The sequence below is a fragment of the Mycteria americana genome, chromosome 3 (assembly GCF_035582795.1).
Source record: "Mycteria americana isolate JAX WOST 10 ecotype Jacksonville Zoo and Gardens chromosome 3, USCA_MyAme_1.0, whole genome shotgun sequence".
NCBI lineage: Eukaryota > Metazoa > Chordata > Aves > Ciconiiformes > Ciconiidae > Mycteria > Mycteria americana.
Window position 1 is genome coordinate 45,662,603 of NC_134367.1, and position 10,595 is coordinate 45,673,197.

Consider the following 10,595-nt stretch of genomic DNA (forward strand, 5'->3'; position numbering starts at 1 on the left):
ATATGAAGCTTAGCAGGAACCTCTGGCTAAACCGTATCACAAACTTTTTGGCGCAGAATTTTTAAAAGCAGAATATCTAGAAAATATTAGATCGTTGATATTAGAAAGCATACCAATGATCTGTGTGGATATGAATGTGGGGATCACACAGAGGCACTCTTGAGTGTAAACCACATTTTCAAACAGGTGTCTAAAAAGCAAATTAGCTAGCTTTAACCAGTGTAATTTTAGAACTACAATAATCATTCAAGAAAGTGTATCTCTGATAAACTTCATCTGTGTTTTCCAAAAGTATACTATTTTGTCTGTTCTTTGTCTCATCTCAGTAATATTCCCTTGTCATTTTCTCAGTGCTTTGTGCTCTTTGCCTCAGTGTAACCTGCCAAAAAGAAAATTTTGGATGACTATTGGATACTTAGCATGACTTCAAAGATTTGGAATTAAAAAATCTGTTGATTACCCCCCCCCGAATTTTATAGTAATATTTATATAATGGAAGAAAAAAGTGCCCTGTGTATCTCAGGTCCTCATTTAGCAACTTAGAAAACAGAGATGTCATTAGCACAAGGGATACAAAGGCAATGGCTCAAATTCAGTTTCTCAGTCCACGTAGCTTATCTGTATGATTTCAGGAACTCAGTTCATCCTTGTATCTCCTCAACTGTGTAATAGAAAAGGAAATCTTCCTACTTTTTGCAGAATCTAAAGTTCAAATCTCTTTGGACCGTATGAATTTTACTGCAGGTTTTCTCATTTAGTATGTCATTAAAGCACAGCAGTGACATCTTACTCTCATTTAAAGTCTCCAGGAGGCTCCTAGATACTCTAGGACCTGAGCAAATATATAAAAATAAGTTGGTATGAACAAGTGTGGAGATTAACAAATGTTTCCAATGGTCAATGAAAAGAAGTTCTGTTGAGCATCTCTCTAGTGAGATTCCTGAAAGGAGGTGGGCGAAGAGCTGATTTTTCAAATGAAACAGGAACAGTCTGTGGAAGGGGTCATTTAGTATACTGCCCAAGAAACATCTTTTACACAAAACATCTTTTTATAACTGTAGTGTATTTCTAGATTTACAAGGGAAATTTTTCAAACTACCATTCTTAAAAGGAGTTCTGCATTGTGGTCTTCAAATTTTAATTGCGTTCTTTAGTTTCCTTTTATTTATTGTTTATTTTAGATTATCACTCCCCTGTTCATCTTTTGCACACCTTTATTATGATTTCCCATTGCTCTGTTTCTTAGAACTTGGTAACAACACAATCATATAGCCCTGAAGCTTTTCTTCATCCATTTAGATTTCATCAACCATGATACTTATTTCAGTGCGTGGGATGAGGTTGTCCGAACTGTGTGTCATAGAGCTACATTTTAGTTAACTATACTAAAAACATATTTATAAAACTATTCCCTATTAGGTTTGTTGGTTTTGTTTTGGTTTTTTTTCCCCTGGGGAAAAACGAATAGTGAAGAAAGGAAGACCTTTCTCTTTAAAGGGATTCCAAAACCTAATAGGAACCAGTAAAAACAAATGCTTTTAAAAATGTATATAGAAATCATAGAATCATTAAGGTTGGAAAATACCTCTAAGATCATCTAGTCCAACTGTCAACCCAACACCTCCATGCCTACTAAATCATGTCTCAAAGTGCCACGTCTACACATTTTTTGAACTCCTCCGGGGATGGTGACTCCACCACCTCTCTGGGCAGCCTGTTCCAATGCTTGACCACCCTTTCAGTAAAGAAATTTTTCCTAATATCCAATCTAAACTTCTCCTGATGCAACTTGAGGCCATTTCCTCTTGTCCTAAAGGCCTTGAGGCCCTTTGAGGCCTTTAGGCGATGAGGTCACTTCCTCTCATCAGTACAGGTTGTCTGAAGATGAGCCATTAACCAGTACATTAAGACAACTGTATACAGATACCACATTTCATCAGTTGATCTCAAAGCCTTTGCCAAAGTAAATGAGCTTAACCTTCATTTTGCAGATGCCCTGTCTACCTAATTTGTAAAACATGGGTGTAAAATGATGTAATCTTTGTTTTGACAGCAACCACTTAAATAAATATGGCTGAAACAGACATTCTAGCTGAAGAGTTCGTAATAGTAAACTTTAACATGACTGTACAAAGAAACTATTCTGAAGTGTCTGTCATGGAGAAAAAAGGAAGGGTTTTGTTCCCAGTATCTGGTATCTAGCCTTCAAAGGGCTAGGTCTTTATGATAAGTGAAAATAATGCTACTGTTATGATCCTATCTCTAGATGTCCATACTGTGATCTGAATATGAGTTGTACTATCCTTTCTGCAGAGAAAGGTTTTACAAGATAGGAGGGTGATGATGGTGTCTGATGACTAGATCTGAAATCTCCAGAGGCAAATTTCTTCCTGGGAGGAGAGGCGAGGAACTTTGTCTGTCTGTCACTGGAGTAATTTTCCACTTCGTAAAGTGCCTTATATTTCATTCTGTCTACAGTATTTTTAGTAAACACACACACACACACAGAAGCTGCAAGGAATTACAAATTTTTTAGAGATTTCTCAGGTTTCCTGATGAGAGTTTTGTACCATAATTTGCCAGGTGTGTTTATATGACTTAGAAGTACATTAAACTTTCCTTGTTGTCAGTCTGACGTGAAGTTTGAGCTTGGAACAATGGAAGTAGAGAGCAGTGAGAATAAAGTGACAGCTGTCTCACACCAAGCTTAAAGTACAGAAATGAAAATACATTATCATGAAAACCGTATTGGAAAATGTGTCTCAAATTAACTAGTGGGCATAAGTAATGAATCATATCTAATTGCATGTTGTATATTCTAATAGATTTAACAGGACTTACCAAAATACGGAAACTGCTATTTTTGAAAAATGAAAATTGTACCATGGTATTACATAACAGATTAGATCTAATAATTTCAAGTAGGTTGATAAAAGCTGTAAAATTGCGCTATAATTAAGTTTAGAGCTAACCACTTGTAGTCAACCTTATCCAGTAAAATAACACTCCAAAGATATTTTAATTTATCCCCTGCTCAGATTGATGTGGTTTTCAGTATATGGCTATCCTTTGTGGACTAAATTAGAAAAATAACCTCTCCCAGTTCAACACTGAGTGCAAATACAAGCTGAATGTTCCAGGAGATTGTGGCAGCCCATCTTAGAGAAAAGACTGAGGCAGTGGTCCTCTCTTATCACGACTCCTTTTGGAAAAAATGCATTTTCAAAGGTGCATTGAATGAATGGTATTTGTGTTTCACCAAGGAATGAACTGTAAGTAGCCCTTGCAATTCTGAGTGTATAGGGCTCACCCTGACACTTTGGTAGGAAAAGCTCTTGCATAGTCCCTTGTCCTGGTGAATGAACAAATATGGTTCTCAGCAAAAAACCCAAACAAACCCTAGGATCTGATCATTTAAATTCGTGACAAAAATTTATAGTTTTATTCCAGTGTGCTGGACAGCTGCTCACTAGAGCAGACATTTGATATAATCAGGTATTTGAGAGTAGATTCTTCCTACGGTAATAGAAGGAAGAGAGATCTTTTTTTGGTTTGAGCATAATGAACACCAGAGACAGTATCGTTGGCTGAGATGATGAAAATTGTTTAGACTTCACCTGGAGGAGGTATTAGCCTATTTAAGTTGAATTTTAATGTTTTTAATGGAAGGTACGATATCATAAAGCATGCACAAACAATTAAAAACAAAGCCAGCAGGAAACTTATTGAGAGACTTGGAAAAGAGAATGAGAATAAATGTCACTGCTCAACTGTCATTCAACTTCCTAGGTATTTACCAATCGAGAACACCTCTATACTGCTCAGTAAGCAGATGGAGTACAAAAATTTACCAGGTTAGTGGAACGGAATGCGTAGGAGAACTTATAGTGAAAATCTGGCAAATTATTTTAAAATAGATTTATTTTAGAGGTTTTTAAAAATAACAACTGATTATTTTTTTTCTGTCTTCAGGTTATGAATATGCAGTTTGAGATACTTAAAGTGACCAAGTTTTCTGAACCTTTATTCTCCGGAAATTGTTTCTTGTTTCTAAAGTTTTAGAATTCACGTTTCTGATTGCTTTTGAATATTCTGATCTTGATTTTTAGTATTTAGCTAAGTCATACTTTAGATATTCACAGGAAAGCAGGGTGCATTTTTAGATAAATGTTGCCAGTCATCTTTACTAATTGAATCTCTTGTATATTAGCACAGTGATATAGACTTTTTGAAATCAATACCGTATCTTAATACTTCTTAGAGCAAGCTGTTATTAGCACTGAAATCAGGTAGATATACCAGATAATCATAGCTACACAAAAGTCACCTATCCATTATAAGTAAACAGTATGATACTTAACCCACAAGATTTTTCCTGACCCTAAAACGGGGGTCAGTCAAGCTGATTATGTCATATTTGAAGTGCAAAGACACTGGCTAGGGTCTCAAAAATAATATCACTGAATTAGCATATTGTTTTGTCCAAGCTGATATATTGTACGTCTTAACACACCAGTTAAATTGGACACAGCCTTGTGCTGATGCAATACTGCTGTCTACTTCTGCTTCAGGAGCTACCTTGATCCAAACACGTTTGTGGGATATCTTCCCAGTACTCTGCTGCAAACACGAACTGCAGTCTCTCACCATATTAGTTTTGAATAGTAGATATTGAAAAACTCAGGGTTCAAAATGTTAATACTTCTCAAACTATTACTAGTTAGGAAGGCAAAGTAGTCTTCTATTTCACTAGTGTTAACACTGGTTATGAACTTACTCTTACTCCAGCTCAAATGTAAAGATTGTTACATTTATGAAGTATGTTACATAAGTTTATAAGTTACATTAATAAAGTTAAGTAAATTTTTGTGCAAAGCTTAGTATTATACAATAGTCTGATAGGAGATTTTTTCCATTTAAATTCTGCATTGTTAAGTTGCAGTAATAACAGAAGTGATATGATCCATCTCTTGTTAAGAACAGTGTTCTCCAATTGCTGCTTTAAACATATATTCAGGACTGTGTAATGTCTTCCAGAGAGATCCAGTAAAATGTAGATAGCAATAAGCTCCCCAAGCAGCTTAGTGGGAAATAAATTGAAAAATGTCTGACCTCTTTTCTAATAGCTGAGCTTGGACTTCTGTGTGTCATCTTTCAAGGCTGTGGTAGCTAACATCTTAACAAAGCTTTGTTCATGAACACGTTTTGGTGCATCTGCTCATCTGTTCTTTCCTTCTGATAGTACCGAGGGGTCACTGTAAGCACAGAGGACAAGTGTAAGACTACTACCTTTCTGGACCCTGTATGAGTCACCAGCAGCATAACCCTCTTATGAAAAATATTATGAAGACAACTTCAAGTTCAGGAGATGAACACAGTCTCAGTCTTGCAGAAACACAAAATACTGACTGCTGGAAGAATATGCCAGGGAAAGAATTATGGTATGCTTGTTATGTTCTTCTTTTCCTTCCCTTGGACTGCTGTCAGAGATGCTGTCACAGGCTGGATATTGACCCAGCTGGACTTCTGATCTGATCCCATTCAAATGTTCTTAAAGCAACGGTCTGTTATACCTAACATCTGATCCAAACGGTAGATAATTAACTTCCTAATACAAAGAAACCTGTGGCTTAGTAGCAAAATGCACATTTCCTTACACATTGTACATTTCTCTAGCTATTTGCAGCACGTTTTGGCAGAATGTTAGCAAGAGTAGAAAATGGATTAAATACTTCAATTCCATGCCATCTTCTGGACATTGTTTATGTGCATGATTCCTGATGACCAAGAGCAGTGAGAGCTAGATTGCCTGTCATGGTGATTAAAATGAGTCTTGTGGAAGTTTGGTGCCTAAATCCTAGAAAATAACCCAGGAAATCAATGCTCTCACAGCTGCCTAAATGTGCATGTGCCTAAGACTCAGCACATGTATGTTACTATGATCTTAATTACCATGGACACTTAAATTTAGATTCCTGCACGTAGTTACCCAGTGTGACCACTACATCCTTGCTTAGTATCTGTTAAAATCTAGAGATAAAAAAGGGTGGTGCTGAAATGCTGCCTTCATCTTTGGAGGTGTCTGATATATTTTGGGAGAGGTACTCAGTACACTCCCAGTGCAGCTGGGCAGCACTAAGTTCTGCATAAATCCCTAAGTGTGGTCACATCTCTGTTTTCCTGTAGCCGGTTTTAACTACGAGGTTGTTCAATAGTCTGAGGGGGATGATTGGGGAAGGGGAGCTGGTGGGTATTGGGCTTTTTGGTACTGAGCCACTGTGCAGGCAGGAATGCCAGAATCATAGGGCAAGGGAGAATAAGAGAGAGTGGCTGGCTGCATGCCGGAGAGACGGAGAGAGGGGAAGGAGCAGCATGCTGGTCTGTTTATATACTTTGAATTAGAGATTTTTGGTTTAAGAAATAGTTCTGTAAGACTAAATGCATCCTTATTTCCTATGGGTTTGTATTTGTGAATTGATATTTTAATTGAGTAATACTCAGGCTGCAGTATAAACTCACCCTTTATTAGACAAGAGAGGTTTGAAAGAGAAGCCTTGACTGAGAAGTAGATTCTGCACTGCTAAGTAAAAATTGCATTCACTTAATTTTTTTTTTTTGGCTAGCAGACACCCTATCCAGCTGCCTGCTTTCACAAAGTTTGTAGGAATGTTCTGTCTTTGAGACCTTTTCCCATGTATTGGACTTAGATGGAATTGGTTACTGGAAGTGATTAAGAGGAGCTGAGCAAGGTAACAGTACTCATTTTTCAGGAAACCATGTAAAAAGGAACAATAGTCTTTGGTCCAAGGAGCTTTTTGTTCTCTCAGAGTCTACAAAAATACTGCTAAACTTGGTGTCTTAGTAAAGATATGGTGTTTCTTTCATTTAAACTCATTTAAATATACTCATTATTTCTTATTCATAGAAATCTGATCCATATCCTGAAGAATCAGGTCAGATGCCAGGCTTCTAGGAGTAACAGCTTCTGATGGAAAGCTATTACTGCTGCTTCTCTCTACTCTTACCGTAGAAAACTGCACCACACACCCTGCATTCTTATTTCCTTACTCTCCTCTGCTCTTCATATCTCTATTATTTTATGGTTTATAGCATTCACTGTTTTATCCTTTTCTCAAATGATTGTTTTACAATGGATTATTCACTTTTCTAGCTCCAAATAATCCATTCCTTTCCCTCAATACTTCATAATCAATGGCAAAAAAAATCAGAAATCATTGCCAGGTAGACATTGTGTGTGCTTTTTAAAAGCATTGGGTTTATGTCGTAATGCTTTAGAAATCTTTAGAATTTTCAGTTAAAATTATGTCATTTCACATTATCTCTGTGTCATCAATTTTCTTAATCTAGGAAGAGAAAACAAATTGGAATATGTCTAGGAACATGAAGTGATAAATAGTAAAAAGTTGACAGTTGGTAGTAGTATTTTATTAGAATCATCTTTGATAACAACTCCTCTGGTACCTGTTATATGTGCTCATGAATAGCCACTGAACTAACACAAAACATCTGCTGCTTTGGCTGAATTTGAATACCCCAATCTGATAACCTTGTAGAGAAATGTACCAGTTGCCTAGAATTGAAATTCACATACCAGTCCTGATCCATCGAAGAGAGTGAGACTCCACACATCCAGAAATACATGTCAGTAAATCCAAATACAGGACCAGATTGTAAGTGTTGAGCATTGGTTATTTTGTATTGTTATGTTTTACATAGAAGTTTACAGTTCAGAGATAAAGAATACTTGTAATTATACAGGTAAATATGCAGGCACTGCCTACAATGTAGGCCTTGAAAAATAGGCAAAAAAATTTGTTTATTTAAAATTGGATTCACTGATACATGCACAGACAGTATGTGTAGATTTTATGGTGAGCAAGAAAACTTAACATGCAAGACCTGTTCATATTCCAGATTCTTCACATTTTCTAGAATTCTTCACCTAAGCAACAATTAAGCAAATGTTCCTTTTGCAGTATCATAGGTAGTTACAAGTTGGTTTTGGGAAGTACTTTGTATGCTATATGTTGAAATCAATTTTCCAAGAAAAAAATAGCACTCTTGCATACTTGTGCCATTTTCTGTGATTATTCGTGCAATATCTTTTCTTCTGATTGTTGTCAGTTATGTTTGACTGAAGCTTTTACCCTAATTCTGTTTATTCTATAAAGAAAAGATGATCATCTTTCTAGTCAGAGAACAAAATAATTGAAGTTCAAGCTCTTGGCCAATACGTATTTAAAAAAATGATACTTTTCTTATCTCTTCTATCGGTTAAAGTGATTGACTATTAAATGTTTTCTTCTCTGGAAATCATTGAGTGGACTTACATTCTTTCACTACTTTTTTAAAACTAAGTGTAATTTAGACTTTAATGGAGAGTCTGTTTTACTTAATGAAATCTAAGCTTTCTGTTATTTTCCATCTTATGCCTTTTAACTTTTCCAGTTTTTTATTAGAAATAATTTTGACGTTATGACTTAAGAAATAAGGTTGCATACTTGCTACAATTACTCTTTTTGCTCTTTGAGTGTTTTTTTTCTAGCTCTTCCAGCCTGCCTTCTTGCTGTGGGCTTGAAGATCAGATATATTGAAAGGTGATAACCATAAATGTTTTAATCTGTATTGGGATTTTACCTGTTTCAGATGCTTCAAAACTTAGAAACAAATAACCACTCTACTCTGTCCAAGTCTGTATTTTTTGAATCAGAAAGAACATTGGAAAAAAAAAGTTTGCAAAGTTTGTTCTAATGCAAAATATTTAAATCCAGTTTGAGCTTTCATTCTTGAATATCATTAGCCCATATGTGTGGCATGGTTCTGTAAATCCAGGCAATGAAATCTTTTGCAGAAAAGTAAATAGTTTTGATTTAAGCATAGCTTATTAAATTCTCAGTTGTCTTAATACCATAACAGCTGGAGCAGACTCGAGACCTGATGCAGGAGTTCCTGGGGCTGCTTCTTGAAGGTGCTGTGCTATTTTTCTGGGAAATTTACACGGTAACTTTAAGAGGCAAGTTTCTGTATTTGATACAGAGTTGGCGGAAAGTCAGTACTGCAGCATGAAGGAGAAACTGTGTAAAGAGCAACTTGCAAGTTACTTCTTGTAGCAGTTTTGGGGACTGACCCAGACTTAATTCTATGTTCTTGGAAAAAAAGTAGCAAGACCTCATTTTTTCCAAGTGTGTGTATATGCAGGAATATATGCTAAGTATACATATTTGTAGGTCTATGTATGTGTGTATGTGTTTGTGTATAGTTGGTTGCATTGTTGTTTTATAGAGAGGTCTGACTCCATTCAGTCTCATCCTCTGCTTGATTCATTTGGCTGAATTATAACATTATTCCATGAGTAAGATTGTCTTCAGTCCTCTGTTTCAAAAAGGAGAGGCAGAAGCTTTTTATATACTTTATATTTTTTGTATACTTTAAATTTTTTTGTGTATGTGCTTGTGTGTTTATTCCCTTTCTTGTCATAAGAATAGTTCTGCTGTAATAAGTTTATATTTTTTCCTTTTGATTATATGCTTTTCAATGCTTTATAAGATTCTCAGGTTATGATCTTGTGGACCAGGAAAAAGTTGTTGATCATATGTTGCTGTTCCTTCTCAAGCTCCCAGCTTTTAGGAGAAACGAGTCACATACTAAATATTTCTCAGGTATTTGCTTGCTGTGTGTGTAACAGATATAGTAGTCTGTTATCTGATAATGAATGAGAAATGCAGTGTTCTGTGCAAATACTAAAAAGTAAAAGTGGTATGCATATCCATGAGGGGAAGATGTGTAGTACCCAAGACAAGTACCATATGAAATCTGAGTATTGCGCATTTTTTATTAGTTGCATTGGTGGCTATTTTGGGGCTTTCCTTTTTCAGATCAGAAGTTCTAAGGGGCTGAGAAATCTGTCATATCTAATATGCCATTTTCTGATATTAAATGGTTTGTCAAAATTCCCAGCAAGCTCAGGAGTTTGGCTGGTTTTTCCATATCCATTAGGTGTCTCTCTTTAGCGTATCATTAGGAGGTTTTGGTACTGTCATTTGTTTTAGTAGTTGAAAGATGTTTTATCTTCTTTGTCTTTCCATTTTAAACTCACTACTGACTGGCGTTACATATACAACAGGGTTTTTTTCCCCCCTAGAAGCTGTTTTGTAGAGATTCATACTCTGTCCCTTTGCACATTCTTCAGATCTGTTGAAATAGTGTCTTTGAGTTTCAGGTTTGATGCCAGCAAGGTTGCATCATCTTTCTTCTTTCCTAAGTACTCTGTGCCATAGATGTTCTGGAATTGAAATATGAAAACTTACAACTTCCTTTGGCAAAGTGTTTAATTTTAAATTCAGACTGAAAGTTGGTTTTTTTTTTTTTTAATACGCTGACTGGCATAGCTCCAGTACTTATCCTTAAATACTTTTTTTTTTTTTAGTTTGTTATGCTAGAAACTCCCTCCTTATATGTCAGTTGTTGCAACTGACCAGTCAGACTTGCTTCAGTTAGTAACCAGAAAATGAATTTACAGAAGAGTACTATCTCCCTGTGCAATGGTAGATTTCATCCTGTATACTTGGGAATAA